The sequence below is a fragment of the Mesocricetus auratus genome, unplaced genomic scaffold, assembly GCF_017639785.1.
Source record: "Mesocricetus auratus isolate SY011 unplaced genomic scaffold, BCM_Maur_2.0 Super-Scaffold_100003, whole genome shotgun sequence".
Classification (NCBI taxonomy): domain Eukaryota; kingdom Metazoa; phylum Chordata; class Mammalia; order Rodentia; family Cricetidae; genus Mesocricetus; species Mesocricetus auratus.
Genome location: NW_024429188.1, coordinates 53,665,704 through 53,688,565, shown reverse-complemented (window position 1 = coordinate 53,688,565; position 22,862 = coordinate 53,665,704). Strand labels below are relative to the sequence as shown.

At 45.7% G+C, this 22,862-nt stretch overlaps 1 protein-coding gene and 1 pseudogene across 1 annotated transcript in view; one reads left to right on the top strand and one right to left on the bottom strand.

Moving 5' to 3' along the window:
- Positions 1–4,995: 4,995 nt before the first annotated feature.
- On the bottom strand, positions 4,996–9,411 carry LOC121139774 (annotated as a pseudogene).
- Positions 9,412–10,690: 1,279 nt separating this feature from the next.
- LOC106022510 (charged multivesicular body protein 1b-2) overlaps positions 10,691–22,862 on the top strand; it is a 28,751-nt gene continuing 16,579 nt past the window's right edge. Inside the window, exons 1-2 of the transcript XR_005876810.1 lie at positions 10,691–10,705; positions 10,897–11,055. The gene's annotated coding sequence lies outside the window, so the exon portion shown is untranslated. The remainder of the gene's footprint in view (positions 10,706–10,896; positions 11,056–22,862) is intronic.

The window sequence follows — 22,862 nt, the reverse complement described above, 5'->3', positions numbered from 1 at the left end:
AAACAATTTAGGCAACTTGTTACTTTTATGGGAAGCATATCAGGATGAAGCAGCACCCATCAAAGAATTAATTTTTAGAGATACTTTACACATATAATTCAGTGAGATGTTTCACGCATGTAACTTAAAATAAAATTTATACAAATCCATTAATAGACTTGTTAATTACTAATCTTCTGAAATTATATTCGGTATTCTTATAAAGGTTTTACATGAGATTTCTTGAAGTGCTGGTTAGTAGTTTGCAATAGGGAAGAATCCAACAACTGAAATGACACTAGGGCTTCAATTTTTAAAATTATGTCACTGGGTTAATGGTTTCCAGATGTAAGCACAGCACACATAAAAATTATCTGAGCAGGGCGGTGGTGGTGGGGCATGTCTTTAATCCCAGCACGCAGGAGGCAGAGGCAGGCAGATCTCTGTGAATTCAATACCACCCTGGTCTACAGGACCTAGTTCCAGGACAGGCTCCAAAACAATACTGAGAAACCCTGTCTAGGAACCCCCCCCAAAAAATTCATCTGAAAGATTGTTAGGAGACAAATTCCAAAACCCAGAAAAAATTTCTGCTGTAGTTCAGAGTGGAGCTGAGAATCTATGTAAGAAAACCTCCATCACCCAGGCAGTGATAGAGCACGCCTTTACTCCCAGCACTTGAGAACAGAGGCAGGTGGATCTCTGAGTTCCAGGCCAGCCTGGTCTACAGAGTGAGTTCCAGGACAGCCTCCAAAACAATACAGAGAAAACCTGTTTCAAAAAGAAAGAAAGAAGGAGGAAGAGAGGGAGGGAGGGAAGGGAGGGAAAAAGGAAGAAAGAGAGAGGGAATAAAGAAAAGGAAAGGAAAACCTCCATCAGAGATGAGATAAGAGGAGGAGGCCTGTGTGGCTAGGCTAGAGTGATGGGAGGACATGCAGGAGATGAGGTCACTATGCAAGGAAGTCCTGAGGCTACCGTGGAGACAGAAAGCACGTCTGCCAGTCACAGTATGAACTGACATGTCTTCAGTGATTCTTCCAGCGCTTGTTGGAGAAAAACCACTGGGGACTAAGGATGGAAACAGAGGGGTCGACTGGGAGTGGGCAAGGGGGACGGAAGGGGTGGAAGGGAGAACTAGGGTTGGAATGTAAAATGAAATAATAAAGTAAAAAAATGGGAAAAATTAAGAATATCCAAAAAGAATGAAAACAGGCTCTGCTAGAGGTGCTATTTCATCCTTCTTCCTCAGCTCTGTTCTCTCTATTGCTTAATTTCTTTTCTTCTTTTCTTTCTTTTTCGAGAAAGGGTTTCTCTGCGTAGCCCTGGGTGTCCTAGAACTCACTCTGTAGACCAGATTGGCCTTGAACTCACAGAGATCCACCTGCCTCTGCCTCCCTAGTGCTGTGATTAAAGGCGTGCGCCACCACCACCCAGCTGTCTTTCTTCTTTTTTTAGTCTCTTTAAATATTTGCCATTTCTTTATGTTGAGTAGCTTTGATCCAGTAGCATCATTTTTGATGAGGCTCCGACAGGAAAAAAACAAGTTCAGGACTCTGTGCATGCTTTTAATTTCTGCACCGTGGCAGATCTCTGTGAATTTGAGGCCAACCTGTCCTACGAAGAAAGTTACAAGATATCCTTCCTGGGCTGCATAAAGAGATCCTGTGTCAGTGATAGAAGTAGAAGTACTAGTAGTAGTAGTAGTGGTGGTGGTGGTGGTGGTGGTGGTGGTGGTGGTGGTGGTGGTGGTGGTGGTAGTGGTGGTGGTGGTGGTGGTGGTGGTGGTGGTGGTGGTGGTGGTAGTAGTAGTAGTAGTAGTAGTAGTAGTAGTAGTAGTAGTACCTTCAGTTTGTCAGATCCCTGGCTCTGTTACTGTCTGCATCTTCCATGTTCTTACTAACTACTTCTTATCTAACACCCCTTCTCTCCCTACCTCCAGGTGGTAGGGCAGCCTAGCCTCAGTCTAAGTCCTTTCTTGTATCTAGCTCAAGTGATCAGAGATACAGATATGCCTTTAGGACAATGTCATTTCTGGTAATTATAAGCCTGGAGCTCCTGCCCTGGGCTCACAGGATAACTGCTTGTTATACAAACTGGAGCTCTTCATTTCTTCCTAATTTCTTCTTCCCCAGCCTATTCTGCCAGCCCACTCCCCACCTCCAGTAAATGCCACTGTAGTTGCTCAAGACAAAAAAGAATCATTCTGGAAAAGTTCTATAGCTTCAGTGATAGCTTAGGAGTCATCGTGGAACCAGATCTGAGACTGGGTAAGGCCCATAGGCATGTGAAGAGTTCCTCAACTCACACCAAAAGCTGAAGACTCAGGCAGGAATCCCTACCTGATTTCCAGAAGAAGACTTTGTAAGTGTTTCTCGCGGATCTGGATGGAACAGGAGTTGGTTAGGTATTCTGGCACTCGGGAGTCACAGAAGACTGAGTGTTACACAGCTCAGGTGGAAAGGTTTCCTGGAGCTCGGGAGTCACATAATACTGGGTGTTACACAGCTCAGGTGGAAAGATATCCTGGAGCTCGGGAGTCACAGAATACTGAGTGTTACACAGCTCAGATGGAAAGGTATCCTGGAGCTCGGGAGTCACAGAATACTGAGTGTTACACAGCTCAGCTGGAAAGATATCCTGGAGCTCGGGAGTCACAGAATACTGAGTGTTACACATCTCGGGTGGAAAGGTATCATGGAGCTCGGGAGTCACAGAATACTGAGTGTTACACAGCTCAGGTGGAAAGGTATCCTGGAGCTCGGGAGTCACAGAATACTGAGTGTTACACATCTCGGGTGGAAAGGTATCATGGAGCTCGGGAGTCACAGAATTCTGAGTGTTACACAGCTCAGGTGGAAAGGTATCCTGGAGCTCGGGAGTCACAGAATACTGAGTGTTATACAGCTCAGGTGGAAAGGTATCCTGGAGCTCTGGAGCCACAGAATACTGAGTGTTACACATCTCGGGTGGAAAGGTATCCTGGAGCTCGGGAGCCAAGGACCACCACAGGTTGTAGTAAGCATAGCAGCTTACAGCCTTGCCTCAGGGAAAGGCTTCCCCAGTGTATCTGCTCTGCTCTGGCAGTACAGGGTCTTCCAACTAGGGATGTTCACCCAGTGTAGCAGGTTTGCTCGGCAGGAGGTTTCTCAGGCGAAATTGGAACAGTTCAGCTGTGCTCCTGGAGAGTGGAGAGAAGAGAGCAGGGAGCAGAGTGTTACAACTCCACTCTGCCAGTGGAAGGTTTCCCCGGCAAAAGTGTTACAGTCCTGCTCCCTCTACCCTGCCCGGGATTGCCTCTGCTCCATCGCTGCAGCAGCAAAAGAAGATCTTCACCCAAAGCTCATTGAAGGGGTTTATTAAAAGGAAGAATCCAGGAGAGTGGCTGCCCTCTCCCAGAGTGGCAGAGGACAGCCGGTTAGCAGGAACAGCCAGAAGCTGAACAGACACAGGATTTATATATGGCTTCCAGGGTGGGGATTGTTCAGATTTTAGTGCTGAGCTCATATTGGCTCGAGCTTTGCTCGAGGAGTGGATAGTTTGCAGCACAGGGTTAGGGTCTGATTTGCCTCTGGTTTCAGGGCCAAAGTGTGTTTCTTTCTCTGGTCCTTTTTAGGCTTTTGGCTCCAGTTTTTGGGCCAGGATGCATTTCTTTCACTGAATGTGATGCCAGGGAAAAAATGTGTTCTTTTGGCACTGGTTTCAGGGCCAGGGTACATTTCTTTGGTTCTGGTTGCAGGGCCAAAGTGTGTTTCTTTGGCTCTGCACAGGGTGTGTTTCTTTGACTGGACCCTTTTCCCTACAGACTTAAGACAGAATCTCTGGCCCTAAATTCTAGTCTTATGGAGGGAAAGGATATCTTCTCCCTTCTAGGACTTAATCCTTCACTAAATATTGCAAATGCCACCAATGAGAGTAGAAAAAAAGACTAGAAATTTTTAAAAGAAGAACACAACCAGTACACTAACTCTAGATGTGCAAATCACAACACAGAAACATCATGAAAACCCAAGAAAATATACTTCCTTCATAAATCACTAATTCCACAATAATGGCACCTAATGAAAATGACTTGGAATGCTACCAGACAAATATTCAAAAGACTGATAAGTATATTGAGACAATTCAAAGAAGACATGACTATACTCCAAAAGAACAAAAAGAGAGGATGAAATGAGGAATTCAGCACAAGGTATGAAAATAGAAATAGACTTGCTGAATTAAACCTACCTGAAATGATGCAGGAAATGAAAAACACAAGAAGCTACATAAAAACCTTAATGGAAAACCTCCCCGATAGACTGGATCTTGTAGACAACAGAGGATCTACACAGTGAGAAAGACCCTGAAATGCAAAGCTCTAACTGGAATGTCTTACCAAATTCCTCCCCTCTGACCTCAAGGAACCCCATGGAAGAGGAGGGGGAAAGGTTTAAGAGCCAGAGGGGATGGAGGACACCAGAAGGACATGTCCCTCTAAATCATCTGATCAAAGCTCATATGAGCTCACAATGAATTAAGCAGCAAGCACAGGGCCTGCATGGGTCTGCACCAGATCATCTGTGTACATGTTATAGCTTTCAATTTAGCATTTTTATGGGACTCCTGAGGGTGTGAAAAAGTGGATCTCTGATTCTTGTGCCTTCTTTGGGGGCTCTTTTCCTTCTATTGGTTTTCCTTGTCCCACTTCAACATGACAGTTTTTGTTTTGTCTTACTGTATTTCATTTTATTATGTTTTGTTGCTGTCTCTTAGATGCATGGTCTTTTCTAATGAGAAACAGAAAGAGGATCCAGATGGGAGAGGAGATGGGGAGGAACTGGGAGGAGTAGAGGAGGGGAAAATGTAATCAGGATGTATTGTATGAGAAAAGAATCTATTTTTTTATTCTCTACTAGTTTATTGAGTTAAAAATTGAAGATCCCACATTTTAAGAGGCTCTTATATACAGTACAAGTCTAATCGACAGATGTGGAAATCAGTCAGAGGAGGTGTCCTCAGACACTGCCATGACACGGACCTGATGCTCTCTCTCTGAAAAGAATCCTATAAAATATTGCTCCCAAACCCCTCTAAAATCATGATAGTGCAGCAAAACCCCAGGTAAACATCTGCCTGCTGACCCAATACTCAAATATAGACTGAAAGCCAACAGGCATATCTTTTCTGTGTGTAACTTTTAACAAACAAATCATTCAGTTGAAATACCCAATCTGTACAGTGCTGCCCCTTCACAGAAGGCGAGAAACTGCTGGAGCATCACGTCAGAGGCCGACCTCGGTGCTGTAGGCTGTGAAAGTGGGCTTCCTTCAGGGTCTGATTGATATTGAAATAAGGGCTTTTTCACAGTGCAGACTGCTTGGGCACTGGCTCGGGGTGCTGGGGCAGGATCCCGGGATGAGCTGGCTCAAGCTTCTCTCTGGTCCACTGGCCCTGTCTGGGATGTTGCTGCTGCTGTTGCTGCTGCTGCTGCTGCTACTCCCACCACTGTCACTGCTTGAAGACTGTGTGTCCCAGGAGTCCTGAAAGATGGGATTCCTACTTCTCCTTTTGGTCTGGGGTGGGAGGTGGCTATCATCATCATTTCTTCTCCTTTTTCGTGGGGCGGAAGCACTTGCTCATGGCAGCTGGTGAAGGCTAGCAATGCAGCCCTGCTCTGCCCTGACAGCTAACAGACTGAGCTGGGTTCCAACGACTGCCACACCCACCCCTGTGGTCCTGGGTGGCAGCTGCAGGCAGAGTACCCCTCTGGTCGACCTGTACCACCACGATTTCCAGAAAAAAATCTATTTTTTAAGATTTATTTATGTATATGAGTGCTCTATCTTCATGTACGGCTTTATTCCAGAAGAGTGTATTGTATCCCACTATAGATGGTTGTGAGCCACCATTGAACTCAGGACCTCTCTCTGGAAGAGCAGCCAGTGCTCTTAACTGCTGAGCCATCTTTCCACACCCTGCCCCCAAGAAAAGAATCTATTTTTTAATAAAAGGGGAGCCGGGCAGTGGTGGTGCACACCTGCAATCCCAGCACTCCGGTAGCAGAGGCAGGTGGATCTCTGTGAGTTCAAGGCCAGCCTGGTCTACATAGCAAGTTCCAGGACTGACTCAATAGCTACTAAGAAACCCTGTTTTGAAAAGCAAAAACAAAAAGTTAAAATGAAAAAAAAAAGTGGTAAAAAAACAAACAAAAGAGAAAGCTGTACAATGTCTTTCAGGTGAAAAGTCTGTGTGCTTATCTTTAGGAGCTTCAGTATGTTTTTTAAAAAATCTTTTAGGCCAGGAGATGGTGTGTGCCAGGGGTAAATATTGATCTACTAGCCAAAGCCTCCCAGGTTGGCTAGGCCTCCTCATTAACACCCACATTCAGGGGGCCTGGATCGGTCCCATGCTGGCCTCTCAGCCATCAGTCTGGGGTCCAAGATATCCCCCTTGTTCAGGTCAGCTGTGTCTCTGGGTTTCACCAGTCCAGTCTTGACCCCTTTGCTCATCACTCCTGCCTCTCTGTCACTGGATTTCAGGAGTTCAGTTCAGTGTATAGTTGTGGGTATCTGCCTCTGCTTCCATCAGTCACTGGATGGAGGTTCTAGGATGGCATAAAAGGTCGTCGTCAAACTCATTATCAGGGAGAGGCATTTAAGGTAGTCTCTCCACTATTAGTTTGCCAGTTGGCGTTATCCTTGTAGATCTCTGGAGATCTCACTAGTGCCAGATCTCTCCTCAAACCTAAAATGACTCCTGCTATTATGGTATCTCTCCTCCTGCTCTCCTCAATTCTTGCCCCTTCTCAACCTTCCTGCTCCTCTCCCCTCCTCTTTTACCCCTCACTTTTTCCTGGCTCCCTCTCCCCTCCCCTGCCCCATACTCCCAATCTATTCAGGAGATCTTGCTTCATTCCACCATCTCTGGGTTACCATGCATATCTCTCTTAGGGTTCTTCCTGTTCCCCAGTCTCTCTGGCAGTGGGGTTGTAGGCTGACACTCCCCTGATTCATTTCTAAAATCCATATATGAGCCAGTATATACCATGTTTGTCCTTTTGTAACTGGGTTACCTCACTCAGGATGGTTTCTTCTAGTGCCATCTATTTGGTGGCAAATTTCAAGATTCCATTGTTTTTTTCCATTGAGTAGTACTCCATTGTGTAAATGTACCACATTTTCTCTATCCACTCTTCAGTTGAGGGGCATCTAGGTTGCTTCCAGGTTCTGGCTATTACAAATAGTTCTGGTATAAACATAGTGAAACAGACATCCTTCTTGTATGAATATATATTTTTTGGGTATATGCCTAAGAGTAGAATTGCTGGGTCTTGTGGTAGACTGATTCCCATTTTCCTGAGGAATCTCCATACTGATTTATTGCAATTTTTGTTTTGTCTTTTCCTCCCTTTCTTGCATTTATTGGATTTTTTGGTTTGTTTTTTCTTCTATTTCTTGTATTTTTTGGTTTGTTTTTTTCTTCCATTTCTTGCATTTTTGGTTTGTTTTTTCTTCCATTTCTTTAAGGGATTTTCTCATATCATTTTTGAGGGCTTCTATCATTTTTATGACATTGTTAGTAAGGTCATTCTCTTCTGCTTCATCTGCATTGGGGTGTTCAGGTCATGCTGGTGTGGAGTCTCTAGACTCTGGTGGTGGCACATTTGTTTTTCTGTTGCTGAGTTTGTTTTTATATTTTCTCTTTCCCAACCCTTCTTCCAGTGAGTGCAGGAAGGACCTCTTATTCTCCTAGTGGGTAGGGAATCAGGGTTCCCTTTTGGCGGGTGCAAGCAAATCCAATACTCTCTGGCCTCTGCTGTGTGTCCTGCCCTCTGCCCTGAGTGGGGGCAGGAGTAGACTGGCTCTCTCAGGAGGCTCCTGGTGATTTGGTCCTCAGGGGCGAGTCAACCTAACTGCAGTCCCCAGGCCATGAGATCCGAGAGAGGGTGAGTGGAAGAAAGTGGGGGGGAGGATGGGGGCTAGGAGCTCTAGACTAGTATCTTAGCTATGGTTTCTATTGCTGTGAAGAGACACCATGACTATAGGAACTCTTATAAATGAAAACGTTTAATTGGGTGCTTGGTTGGCTTACAGTTTCAGAGTTTTGACCTATTATTGTATGGTGTTACACAGGTAGATATGGTGCTGGAGAAGTAGCTAAAAGTTGTATATCTTGCAGGTAATAGGAAGTGGACTGAAACACTGGGTGGTGTTCTGGAAATCTCAGAGACGGCCCCCACAGTGACACAGGCCCTCCAACAAGGCCATAACCATTCCAACAAAGACAAGCCTGAGAATAGTGCCACTCTCTATGAGATTATTAGGACGAATTACATTAAAACTACCACAAGTGTTCTACTAAAAGCTATGCCACCATCCTTTTAAGCCCACTCTAAAATTTCTAATTTCTTTTTTAATGAAATAGCAAGAACAATGATGACACCCTAAAATCTATGGATGATTATATCATATATTGTGTTAACATTGTCTTCAGTAGAGTGGTGGTGGCAGGCACTGTTAATCCCTGCACTCGGGAGGCAGAGGCATGTGGGAATGTTTGGGTTTGTATGTCATTGTCAGGGTACACAAGTGCTCGAACATGCCCAGAGTGGGTAGGCCCCTAGCCTCATTGTGGGGTCATGAGGTCCACAGAAGACTTCACTCCTAGATGAGCCTGCCCCATGTAGACCAGGAAGCACACATCTCCTCCCATTCTCCTTCATACTCAGAATACCTCTAGCCATTCAAAATCCCCTTAGAAAAGTAAAGAAGGGACTCTTTACTCCTATCCCAGTCTCCTAGACAACTGAGATTTTGCAAGACTTCCCAGGGATTTGGAGATACATATGTAGTAAACTAGCATCACCCCAGATCTTTAAACCCAGAGACCCATCTACCTGCCCTGCACAGGGCCATCTTGGCCCCAGTAGTAGGGGAGGAGTCACCAAGTCTCAGTAGGATAGGACTCATCATCTGGACTTCACATATGTTCACACTAGACTGCTCTGAACAAATCTTTTCCAGTTATAAGCCCAGTACCCTGACTGTGTCTGCAGTCAGAGGACTCCTCTTATCCCTTCAGACTTGTCTCTGAGCCCAGCCTTTGAGATGTTGGGACTGACACCTAGCCCCAGAATCTTAGAACATTCACTCCAAAGTTCAGGAGCCTCCGAGTGCAGCACTGTATGAGTTCACAGCTCCATGAGCACTTTCCCACCTTTTCTGAAAAGACGTGATCTTATGTAGCTCATGTTGACCTAGAATTCTCTAGGTAGCCTAAGGTGGCCTCCGAGCTGGATTTCCCCGCCTTCATCTCCAGAGTTCTGGGATCACAGGCATGAGCCAGTCTCCGGGTTTTGGTTTCTTTTTCAGGAGACAATGAAGCATTTGGTATCTCCACAGAGACTACCAGCAAACGTGCCTTGTCAAGGTCCGGGTGTCCACGTTCCTGCATTATGTCATGGCAAGTGTATGGCCATCAAGGACACAGGACGAAGTTAACAGGGCAGGTGTAAATTCACTGTAATCCAGAGCTAGTGCCAAGTTTTAGAGGAAGTGGCATTCAGGGGGGCAGTAAGAAAGTAGGGTCAAATACTGACTCTCAGCAATCACGTGAGTGTTGGGATTAAAGAGACACTGTTTGCTGCTAGAAGGAATGATTTCCAGCCTCTGGAATGCAAAGGAGGTTGCCTTGTTGGATGGAGAAAGTGACAGTTAAAACAAAGTCAAGATTGTGAGGAGGAGGACTATCAGTATAGTCAGAGGTAAGAAATAAAGGCAGGGTGAAGACCAGGATGGATTTCCCTTTAGAAAGTCATTTTTTGAAGAACACTAGCTGGAAAATTCAGTGATCTGTGTCCAGCGTGGATAAATGTAGTGTATATGGGGGTGAGAGTGAGTGGAAACAGTCTTGATGAAGGACTGTGCCTCGATGAGGGGCGTGGTTTAGCTGCACTGACATGTGGCAAAGGACTTGAAACAGCTCTGTAGATCAGTGAAAACTATGTAGAGTTCTATTATGGTCCTCTAAAGTAGGTCTTTGCCTGTTTTTCCAGAGGTAACGCACACTCCGCAAGGTAAGTTTGATTTGTGTGTGTGAAGAACACCAATTTTCAGTTCTAGCTACACAGGCACTTCGGTTTGTGGTTGCATCTGTTATTGATGGCTTGCTACAAGTTAATTAACAAAACTCTCCCGCCTGAAGATTCTTGCTCTTAATTTCGTCTTACAGGGAACAGAGCTGCGGAGGAAGCAAGCAATTTGTCGTAGGTCTCAGGAGTAAATGTAGAGCCAGGATTTCTCTAGAGGCCTTATTATGCTGACATTAATACTGACATTTTCCTGTGTCATTGGTAGGATGCAAGAAGGAACTTGACATTTGAAAAGCAAGTACTTATTAAATTATTAATTTAAAAATTACTATTACTATATTGTTTGAGTCGCCCCAAGTTTTTGCATTGAGCAGTCATCATTTGGACAAATCCTTTGGATTAAAGAAAAAAAAAAGATCCCTCAAGTGAGGAGGCTGAAACTTGCTGAAGCCAGAGTCTCAGAGGCTGCAGAGCCTGGGCCAAGACAGAAGGGGCGGGTTAAAGGGGCAGGACCAAGTCGCAGAACTGTGATTGAGGGCGGGATCTGGAGGAGAGAGGCGGGGCTAAACTCGGCTGCGCATGCTCGGTGTGGACCCTACTCCGCTGCTGCGGCTGCCACCTCCCACTCGGGAGTAGGAGTGAGCTGCAGGCGACCAGGTAGCAGAGAAGGGCCCCGCTGGGCGAGCTTACGTCCTTGTCCTGGTGGCTGCAGCTCTGTTCCTTCTTCTTCACTGTCAACGCCGGCCTCAGTGGCTCACAGCTGGCAGTGGCTGCGGGCGGCTCAGGCCGCGCGAGGGGCGCCGACACCTGTGGCAGGAGGGTAAGGTCAGGGCTTCTTCGCGCTCCAGGTTACCTGAGGGCGAGCGGCGCGCACAGGTGCTCGCAGACAGGCGAGTCGGGGTCGTCCGATCTGCAGACCCTGGTGTCAGTGGTGTCCCTGGCTCCTCCAGCCCGTCCCACATCAAGCTCCCCAGGCAAGCATCCGCCGGTTCCTCTCTGGATGAAAGGTGACTCCGGACCCTGGCTTTGTGTTGCTAATGGGGCGCGTCTGCTGCCTGGGGTCGGACTCCCGAGGGCTGGGCGGCTGGGCGGGGGCTGTGCGCCCCACCCTTTTTGTTCTCGGCTCTCTGCCCCTGGGCTTCGCTTCCTGGACTGGGATCTTCCAGGCTGTCCCGGTACACATGAACTTCGGAGCCCATGGATCGTGCCCTGGACCTCCAGTCCACAGCTCTGCAAGGGCTTAAGGGCATCCAGGGAAGGGACCCTGGAGAGCTAGGGAAGGATGCATTCACTTTCTCTCTGTCGCTCTGTTCCTTCTAAGCAGCTCTGTCACCCTACTCCTTCCTACGCCACTGGGGATTCTTAACTTTCTAAGAGACTCTGCCTGCAGGTCTCATGATGCCACCACTAGCCGCCAACGCGCCTCAGCTTGAGTTGAGGGTGTTTTCATGGCCAAAGGGCAGCGAAAGTTTGTCTGCTCCGCCAGGTGCCCCAGACCTGAAACTGGTGGAGCCCACACTTTCCCTGTGTACTTGAAAGCCCTCTCCCCAAAGCAGGAATTCCTTTCCTGTTGTCTGGGTAGTGCGGCCCCCTGGTCTGCAGACCTTGAGCCTTCCACAGAGACAAGGGCGCTGAAAGTCAAGCCACTCACACCTTCAACCCTATTGTAAGAACACAGTTTGCCATCCGGGCAGCCCAGTCTGGAGTGCCCAGTCTCAGTTTCCTTACCTAGAAAACTGGAAGGGGGTGGGGGAGTGGGAGGGTTGCTTATTCCGCAGGGCTCAGGGATATGTTGAGGGCAGCTTGCTTAGACCAAAGTTGTCTTCCCTTTTGCCATGGACTCTACTAAACAGCTCAGTACAGACAAGACCCAGAATAGGACACCTCTTAGGGACACTTGGCTCACTTCTCAGTTAGAGAGAAACACAGTTCAGAAAACGAGGTAAGAGCGGGCAGCTGCAGGTCAACCATTCCCACTCCTCTTAGTGGACTCTGCTCGTCTTCCCCTTTTGGGTAAAGCCTCACGGTTTCTTGCTGTGTTCCACTGCAATAAAACCTCACTGTTAGTTTTAACAGATTGCAAATTTTCTTAAGGCTATCACATGTTGACTTGCTAAATCTCTTGTAAGATTTTTGATCTAGACTGGCAGTTGCTGCTTTTCTAGAGTAGCCTAGAATGCATGAAGCGTGTGTAAAGTTTTAACATTGGGTGTATTAGTTGTCTCTGAAGAAGCCAAAGCAATGTTTTTGCTCTTCAGGAATGCATCGCTCAATAACTGCCCCCCACCCCGTTGATGTGGTCCCATCACTAGTACCCACATTCCTGGCCTCCTGGGAGTGATCTCAACAGCTCCTGCCTTGGTGACAACTACAGTCCTTTCCGTGGGTCACCAGCTCCTTCCTGGATGAGCATGGAAGCTTCTGGGCCGTATCCCAGATTCCAGGCTCTGAACCACAGCTCCTTCCTGCTGAAATTGCCTGCTTGGTACACGTGAAAGTAGGCCCAGCTTACCCAGCCTTCTTCTAGCACAGCCATGGGTTCTGCCCCCTCCTTCCCTGTTGCTTGCCTTCTAAGTCCTTTCCCACAGCCAGCATGTGCTTCCCATCTTGACTGTGTTCTGGCCCGAGAGCGCCCTGCTAGGTTTAAGGGTCTGCTCATGTGCCGCCTCTTCCAGGAAGCCCTCCCAGGACGCTATGCCCTGTGCTTTACTTTCTCATCCAGGTCCCTTAGTCTTTGGTGCTCACCAGCTTTGTGTGTTTAGTTTCCATGGTGGGGTCGAAGCTTGGAGCCCTATAATCTTGGCTGAGGCCATGTAGACCATGGCATCTTTCTGCAAAATCCTTTAGTGCATGGTTTGAAGAGTCGGAAGAGCTGAGCCTAGTGCTGTAATCCCAGCTACTCGGGTGACTGAGGCAGCAGGATCAAAAGTTTTGTGCCTGCCTAGGCTTCAGAATGAGTTTCAGGGCTAGCCTAGGCAACTTAGAGAGACCCTGTCTGGAAGGAAGGGAGGAAGGAAGGGAGGGAGGGTGGGAGGGATGGAGGGAGGGAGGGAGGGAGGAAGGAGAAAGAAGGAGGGAGAGAGACAGAGACAGAGAGTCAGAGACAGTGCTGGAGGTGATACAACTCAGCAGCAGAACACCTGTGTGACAGCCTGAGGTCTGCGTTCATCTCCAGAGGGAGGCAGGCAAGGAGGTCTCAACGCCAGGCTTCAGTCTATCATGTTCTGTGTGCAGTAGGACTTTGCACAGCATTCCTGGCTGCAGCCACCTTCAAATATTGGGGAAAATATCACCCTTTTGCTTCTTACCTTTTTAGTGACTTCTCTGAACTCTATCATGGCTTCTTGCAGGAAACCCTCCCTATCCCCACCTTACTAATTAAGATGTCACAGATGTTACGTTGTCTTCTCTGAACTCTGTCATGGCTTCTTGCAGGAAACCCTCCCTATCCTCACCTTACTAATTAAGATGTCACAGAGGTTGCCTTGTCATGGGGTTCTAGTAGGCACCAATGTTCAGAATCTTGGGATTTTTGAGTCACACCTGCTTCGTACAGGTCTCCTACTCATCCTGTGCATGTTGGCCCCAACTCTGAGGTCATTTATGGTCTAGTTGGGTCTGTATAAATAAAATATATAGGAGTCAAAGGCCGAGGCAGGAAGATGGCTGTGTCGTGGTCAATCCACCCACCCACACTACAGAAAGAAAGCAAAGACAAGGCTGGGAGGGTGTTTGGGAACTGTAGCTCATTTGCTGAGTGCTTGCTGGCATCCCCAGGGTCAGGGGAAGGATAAGGAATAAACATAGGTGTAGTGGTGCTACCAAGCCTTTAGCACCCAGAAGGTAGGCAGATCTCTGTGAGTTCAGCACCAGCTTGGCCTACATACTGAGCTCTAAGCCAGCCAAGGATACATAATGGGACCCTACCTCAAACAAACAAAAATAAGGAGCAAGGGTAAATAATTTGTGATTCCAACAGAAGTGGGTATCTGGGGTCTGAGTTTCACTTAGAACCTTGAGCCTTGGAGCCTGAAGGTGGGGCAGGGTCTGGACACTGGAGAACAAATGACTGAATGCCCTGCTTAATAATCTCCATAGGGCATTTGGGCCAGAAACCCAGGCAGCTGTAGGACTGGGTATTTCCCCAGGATTTACAGGGTTTGCAGCTAGGGGAGCTTCTCTCAAGGGCCATGGGCTGGCCTGGTTTAAGTGGTCAGGTTTCACAACCTCCCTATTACTTGGGTAATTAAAGGACTGATTCCATCTCAAACACAGCTCAGTCTTTAGAAATGAGTTGTGGGCACATTTCTTAACTATTTGAAGAAAAACCCCTCCTAGTCTTTGCTGAGTAAAGTTGTGCTGTGAATAATAAATACTGCTTTTTTCCGAAGAGTAACATTTCGTGATGCTTTCAGGCTGCAGGCTCCTACCTCGACACCAGCTTGAAACACTACTACTTAGGTTGCTTTTTCTTTCTTTCTTTTATTCGTTTTTTTTTTCTGATTTTCGAGACAGTGTTTCTCTGTATTGTTTTGGAGGCTGTCCTGGAACTCTCTCTGTAGACCAGACTGGTCTCCAACTCACAGAGATCCTCCTGCCTCTGCCTCCTGAGTGCTGGGATTATAGGGGTATGCCATCAACGCCCGCATTTTCTTTCATTATTTGAAACAGGATTTCTCTAGGTAACAGTCCTGGCTGTCCAGGAACTCACAGAGATCTGTCTGCCTCAGCCTTTCCAGCATTGGGATGAAAGGTGTGCGTGTGCCACCATTACCGCCTGGCACTTTATTTATTTTTTTGGTGTGTGTGTTTCATTTAATTGATTTACCAGATTAGGTTGTGCAGGTGTGTACTCATGCAGAGGTCAGAATGTGTCAGGAGACCTGTTCTATTACTTTGTTGTAGTCCCTTGTCACATGTCTCTCACTGATACTGGAACTGGGCTGTAGGCCAGCAAGCCCGCCCCAGTGATTCTCTTGTCTCTGCTCCTCTTAGCATTCATGGTCTTACAGGCTTAGCACATAAGCATGGGTGTCAAGGATTCCGGCTCAGGTCCTCTGCTTGCCCAGCAATTGCTTGTGCCCACTGAATCATTTCCCTATCTTCAGCTGTTTTTGATGATGGAATTGTTGTTTGTGATGGTTACCTTTAATGTGTCAACCCCTCGTGCTGAGAGATTCTGAAACCTCCCCCTGTCTTGATAAAAACAGGAGTTCCGACGTCAGGCTTGGTGGGCCAAACGCATAAAGACTTTGAAGGCAGAGCAGGAGGATCGAGAGTTCAAGGCCAGCTTGGAGGCTATATTGTCAGTTTTGGCCTAACTGAAGTATTACATAATGAGACCCTAACTTAAAAAGCAAGCAAGCTCATAAACAAACAAGTGAACCAAAAACCTCAGAATCCCTGGAAGAGCAGCCAGTGCTCCTAACTGCTGAGCCATCTATCCAGCCCATGAGTGAAACTTTTTATTAATGTGATGGTGTGTTTATCTGATGTAAATTTGTTGTCTTGTGTGGAAATTGTTCTGATTAACTCAAGTCACAACTATAGAGGCAGCAGGAGGTCCTGTAACAGCCTTGAGGGCAATGTGTCAGTTTGAAGACTTCCATTTTATTCCTCAAGCTCTCCAGAAGCAAGAAAGCAGCCTTAAGGATACCATACTCACTGAAAGAATATTCATTGGGTCTCTACTCCCTTTCTTTATGTGTCATTGTCCCTTTCTGTTTCTGTATATTTGTTTTTCTCTATCTCACTGTTATTTCTCATGTGTTTGAGGTTTCTTCATCATGATTCTTTATGTCTCTTAATTTCTGGCTGTCTTTCTTCTTTTCCTCTGTATTATTCTCTCTCTCCTAGTATATTTTATATTTCATTTTCCCACATTTCTCTTTTTCTGCCCTTTCTACATACCCATTGCTCTTTCAGTAATAGGTGAAAGATCTGGGAATGAAGGAATGCATTGTGCCGAATCTACAGTAACCTCTGTAATTTCCCTCTCACTATTGAGCATTTTCTATATTATCTTTTACTAGTCTGAACAGAAGTGCATATTGTGTGTATCCTTTTATGGGAAGGATGAGTGTGTGTGTGTGTGTGGCTGTGTGTGTTATAGTTGCTGTATCTAAACTCAAGGTCTCTTGAGAGTAACATGAACGAATAAAAGACATCCTTTGAACAAACCTGCTGCGAATTGTGGACTCAAATGAGTACAAAGGAGCTCGGAAAAAAAACAACAAAAACCAAAAAACAAACAAACAAAAACCTGAAAACAACAACAAAAAAATCTATCTGGCTCATCTAGCCAGGACTCCTTTGGGAAGAGCCTGGGAAGAAGGTATCATTGTTCATAGACTTCAGCCAGGGTCACCTCTCAATATTAAGCAGGCAGCCAGCAGTCTTCCATGTTAGCCACAGTTCACACTTTTCAGCTGGGCTTCTTCCACCCAGGCTCTCTAAACTTACTTTGACATTCCTAATTTAATAATCTGTCTCTGCTTCAGGGTCTTCTGTCACAATACAGAGGCAGGAATTTGTTAAAACAATCCTCTTTTAATTTTACATAACAATTCCAGTTCCCCCGCCTCCCACTCTCCCCAACCCACTCCTTCCACTCCTCAGAGATGGTGAGGCCTCCCATGGGGAATCAATAATGTCTATAACCATCACTTTGAGTCAGGACCAAGGCCGTCCCCCGTGTATTTAGGCTGAGCAAGGTATCTCTCCATAGTGAATGGGCTCCAAAAAAAAAGCCACTTCATGTACTAGTGATAAATCATGGTCCCACTGCCACAAGTCACACAACCGTCACCCACATTCAGAGGGCCTAGTTCTGTACTATGCAGGGTCCCCAGCTGTCAGTCCAGAGTCAGTGAGCTTGCATTAGCTCGTGTCAGCTGTTTCTGTGGGTTTCCCAGCATGGTCTTGACCTCTTTGCTCCTATTATCACTCTTCCCTCTCTTCCACTAGACTCTGGGAGTTCAGCCCAGTGCTTAGCTGTGGATCTTACACAATGGAGTTTTACTCATGGTAAAAAACAATGACATATTGAAATTTTCAGGCAAATGAGTGGAACGAGAAAAAATTATCCCGAATGAGATAACCCAGACCCAGAGAGACAAACATTGTATGTACTCACATATAAGTGGATATTAGACATAAAGCAAAGGATAACCAGACTACAGTCCACAATCCCAGAGAAGCTAGGTAACAAGGAGGACCCTAAGAGAGACATACATGGATCTCCCTGGGGAGGGTAAATAGACAAGATCTCCAGAGTAAAGCAGGGAGGAAGGGAAGGGGGAGGGGAGGATAGGAAGGGGAGAACAATAGAGAATGGGATGGTAAAGGGGGGAAGGGATGGGGAGGGAGAGCAAGGAAAGAGGTATCTTGATATAGGGAGCCATTATAGTGTTAGGGAGAAACATGGTGCTAGGGAAATTCCCAGGAATCCACAAGGATGGCCCCAGCTAAGATTCCTAGCAATAATGGAGAGTGTGCCTGAACTCGCCTTCCCATGCAGCCAGATTGATGACTACTTTGTCATCATAGAACCTGCATCCAGTAACTGATGGAGGCAGAGGCAGAGGCAGGAGTTTACTGGCGCTTTATGTATTCCCTCAACAGACAAGCTACTTTTAGTCTTCATTCATTTTGAGGAACACTCATTCTACTTCAAAGGGCAGGCCAGTGGTTCTCAACCTTCCTAATGATGTGATGCTTTCATACAGTTCCTCATGTTGTGGTGACCCCAACCATGAAACTGTTTCTACTTCATAACTATAATTTTGCTCCCATTATGAATTGTAGTGTAATAGTTTTGGAGATACAAGTTTTCCAAAGGGGTCACTAGCTACAGGGTTCAAACCACTGCTCTAGGAAGAAGTGATATCAGGACCTCTGCCAGAGTTTCCAGGAAGGAACATGCAGCAAGCATGTCTTCAGCTGAATCCTGATCTGAAGGACTTGACTAATGACATCTTAGAGGAATGATGGAGCCTATAAGGAATGTTTTTGCAGAAGGCACCCAAAGAAAAGAGACAGCCTAGTGAGAAAGGCTGGGGAATTTACCTGGTAGGCAAGAAGCAGCAGGGGGTCTCTGGGTGCCCATGATGGGAATGCCAGGCAAGTCTCAGGTCTAGCTCCTCCACGTCAAAGATGCCCTCAGCAGCTCTGCTGGGATCCCAGAGGTTGCTCTGTCTAGGGTCGAGGCACAAGTGAACTGCACAAGAGAACTTGGAGTTCTTTCCAGCAGTGGGAGGAGCAAAACTTGCTACTTCCAAGAACTGTCCCTGCTGGCATCTTCTTCCTTGCAATTTCAACCTGCTTTGACTCAAGGTCAGCCCTGAAAGCACAGTGACATGATTTTAGCCTAGGGCCTCAGGGTGCTGGGAGGACATCCTTCCTGGGTCTCCCTTCACATCACTGCCTGATTGTGTCCTTCTCAGACCTTAGGGCTGGCATACTTAGAGGGAGGGATGTGGGGGAGCAGTGCCTCCCAAGGACTGAACAAACAGAAGGAGGTGTGGATTGACTTTAAAGTGCAACGTTGTAGTCAACAATCTCAAGCTCCAACCAAGAGAAGTTTAGCAGCTTGAAAAGTGAGACCCCACTCCAGACACCCAGTCTTCCGTTGCTGTTTAGCAAGCAAGCAACTTAATCACAGTGAGCCCAGGAAGGTGACTTGGTGGGTCCTGTGACCTGGAAAGTGTGGTCATGTGGTCACTCTTAATGTCTGGGCAATCTTCTGGTCCTCAGAAAGCACACTTGCAAACCTGAAGTTTCTCTGATTTCAAAGTATCTCAGGGCATGTTTCATTTTTCCCTGTCCGGTTTATCACTTCAGGATGATTAAGAGAGAATTGTAAAGGACAATGGCCTAGAGCTGAGTGATTCGCAGTGTCTCCAAACATTTTATACTTTTATTGTTTAATTGGAGAGGCTCCCCAGGGAACCAGATTCTTGTTTAGTGTAGACTAATGGGAACAAACTCTCTAACTTCTAGTTTTTATATTACTGGAAGTAGCACATTTTTCAAGGAAGGAGGACAGCTTCTGTCATCTGGCATTTGGCTACAACACAGCTGTATACAGCATAACTGATGGAGTAAGAGGGCTCTTGAATGAAATCCCTGAATCAGGTAATGCAGGTGCATGGTCCTTAAATGGGACCCAGTGGCCAAAGAGTACACTTCATAGCTTTACCAACATCAGGCACCAAATTTTGAGTGTGAGATGCATGAAAGGTCTGTAAATGCCTGTCTGAATTCCTGACATCCCCAATTTGATCAGTCGGTCTCCACAAATCTAGCATTTGTCTGACAGTATACTACTTTCTAAAGGATATATTTCTGATGTCTATTTTTCCCCAGGGAAAGTGTATGAGGACCTTTGCTTCCTGTTTGACTGTGCTATAATTTTTTAAATTTTTATGATAAAACATCACTATAAAAAGTTCCATCAATGAGTTCCAGGCCAGCCTCGAAAAAACAAAAACAAATAAACAAACGAAAAAGCAAAAAGAAGTTTTAGCCCTTTTTCATAGGGAACTCAGAAACAAGATTTTTTGAGCGCTTCCTTATTTTTTGTGAGGTACCTGCGTGCGTGCGTGCGTGCGTGCGTGCGTGTGTGTGTGTGTGTGTGTGTGTGTGTTTGTGTGTTTTGAAGTTTGTGAGTAAATGGGAGCAAAGGATAGAGGGTGCAATGGATAAAGGAATAAGGCGTCCACTTTTCCTTGAGATGACATGCATTTTGAGACATGAGCAAATCAGTTTCTTGTCTTTGTTTCCTATCGGGAAATATGTTTCCTGTTGTACTTAGAGCTATTCCCTTTAGGTGATATTTAAAACGGGCCTGGCTGAGTGAAGTCAAAGTTTGTTTAACCTTGAAGGAAATGGCTCTTGGTCATGCAGGCAATTACCAACCAGATCTGATCACTTCCAAAGCAAAATAAAGAAATTTGTAACTATTTTTTTTCTATGAGAATGCACAGGACAATTATTATGAACGAAACAGTGTGTGTGTGTGTGTGTGTGTGTGTGTGTGTGCATGTGCACATGTGTGTGCCTGTGAGCAACAAGCATTGGAGAGAGGATGAAAGTCCCAACAAAGAAGTAACGCTCCATTCTGGGCACTTTTTTTTATTTTCTTCTGGGCATTTTTTTAAATGCCTCTTTAGTGGATATGCAGGAAAATGGCTTTGTGCAAGTACCGGCTGGTGAAGAGGCTAATGTGACCAGAGTCACTCGAAAGAATTGTGACCTCTTCCTCCCTCCGATATCCTTTTTGAGTTCATAGTATTAGTTTTCAGGTCCTTACAGTCAGGTAGTAGCTCACCATTCACTTTTGGCCTTTAGGGTGAAGTGTTCTGAGTGACCAGTCTCTAACATACAACAGAACCTGGTAGCCAATTGGGGGAAAGCTTGCCAGACCTTGCTTTAGCACACCTATGGGCATGTGAAGCACTGGATGTATGTGTTGTGATACAGCAACACCAGAAGGTATAATTGATTCCTGATGGCTGCTTCCAAAAATATATGGAAAAGCAGTTCAAAACTAAGCAGTGAGAATTGCTTGGTTTTCCACACAAACCAGGTCCCTTTGATAGCATTCTTAGGAGACACCAGGCTTAGATAGATGAGTGGTTTCTAACATTAACCAACTAGCATTGCATTCGAAGCTTGGAACATGCCGATTTTTGTATGCTTTGTGCTAAATCTTGTAGTGGTAAAAATGTTTTAGGTAGTTTAGTACCTACATTATGCAGATGAAATAATCAAGGCTCAGAGTCATACATTAATGGTAGTAATCTAGCAATATCTGGAGTTACAGGACCTTTGGGGGAATTAGAAAGTAGGGAATCAGAAAACATAAGAGTTCAGAAAGTGTGGAATTTCTATATTCTGTATCATTCTACAGCTCTCTTCTACCTTAGAACCCTGCAGTGATTCCTAGAAAGAGAAGCTGCATAGGATTTGTGCCAGCCATAGCTGCAGTCTCCCTTAACAGGCAGGAAAGAACTTGTTTTGCAGGGTCCACTGGCCTTGCTTTTCTGGTATTAACTCCTGGAAGCAAACTTGTGCAGCAAAGTAGGTAAGTGAGTGATGGAGTGAATGCTCTGCTGAGAACTAACGTGGCTCTTTGGGCTCTGTAAAGCCTGGATCTTGATTCAGTGACTCAGGTCTGGAGGGGCAGCTGTGTGCTTCAGGTCCCTCTCGGGGATGCTCTTGGGAATTTTCATAGAGACTGTGGCCGTTCATAAGGGCTGCTAACTTCTTCCCACTCCCCACCCATGTAACAGCAAAGTTCTAGCAATGGCAAATGAGCCTCTTTCTTTTCATTATTTTTTAACATTTTCAATTGAAAAAAATCACACAATGTGTTTTGATATTTTTAGCCCTCCCAAATTCTTCACAGATCACCCCTCTGGATTCACTACCCACCCAAATTTATGGTCTTTCTTTCCTATAAACAAACAAACAAAGCAAAACAACAACAAAGTAACAAACAACAAACGAACACAGAAACTCTACAAAACCACAAAAATGAAAATAAAAATGAAGCAAAAGCTCTGTGAGTTCGAGGCCGGGCTGGACCGACAGCCTCCAAAACAATACAGAAAAACCCTGTCCCGTAAAAACCAAAAAAAAAAAATGAAGCAAAAGGCCAAAATGCACTGAGAAAGCAAAATGGGACAAGAGTACAAAATACCCTTCAGTTCATTTTGCCTGGTCAACTACTCCTGGGAGTGGGGTCTGCTCTGAAGCGTTGTCAATGTCCCCAATGAGACTGTGTGAGACAAGAAACTAGATGTTTCCTTTGCAAGAAGGGGTCAGTTGTACATAGCTTCTTAGTTAGGGGTGGGTGCCCATGTGCGCCTCTAACTCTCAGTTCTGTGATCCTGTCTGGCTTGAAAGTGTACAGATCTGACGCATGCTGCCAGTCTCTGTAGAGTTCTTATGTGCTGCATCAGTCCTGCTGTGTCTAGAAGACACTGCCCCCTTGGATCCATCTATTACCTTTGCCTCTTTGAATCTTTCTGCCTCCTTTTCCACTAAGCATTGAGGACAGGTGGGCTTTGATGAAGTCAACCCATTTAGGAATGAGTGCTTCAAAGTCTCACAGTTTCTGCACGTTTTCTGGTTCTGGGTCTCTGTGTTAGTTGGTATTTACTGCGAGAAGAAGGTGCTCGGATGAAGGCTGAGCAAGGCACTGATCTGCGGGTGTGGCAGAAAGTCATTAGCAGGTTATTTCCCAGGGCATTGGCAGCTTATCAGTGGTTATGCTACTGAAGAAAAAGCCATCACTAGCTAGGTTTCTAGACCTGTGACACCACGACTGACCATACTGCTTGTGTTTAAACTATTTTTTATCTGGTCTTCTACTTGTTTTAGCAAATAGAGATTTATCTCTTCAGTAGCTCTAATCTCTTTCATCAGTTACTTGAATATTTATTTGCTAATACAATTTGCAAATGAAATCTGAAATGACAGAACAAAACAGTTTTTCTATTGTGAGCAGGAAAACTTCATAGTTTCTACTTCTGTAGCATTTCTAGAACAGAACTTATTTCCCTGTAGAGAATCTGGAAGGACTGCACATTGGTTGAAATAATTTGTTTTACTCTTATAGTAAATGGTTACCTAACAGAAAAAGCAAGCAACACAAGTGGTCTCAACACTTGTGATTCCTCCTGCACTCCTGTACAGACAACATGCTGTACATACTCAAAAGACCTACATCAGAGACCTAGGAGAGAGAGTAGTAGCAATGGTATTTGTTCAAAACCTACTTCAGTAATTATCTTTTTTGAGGGGGTAT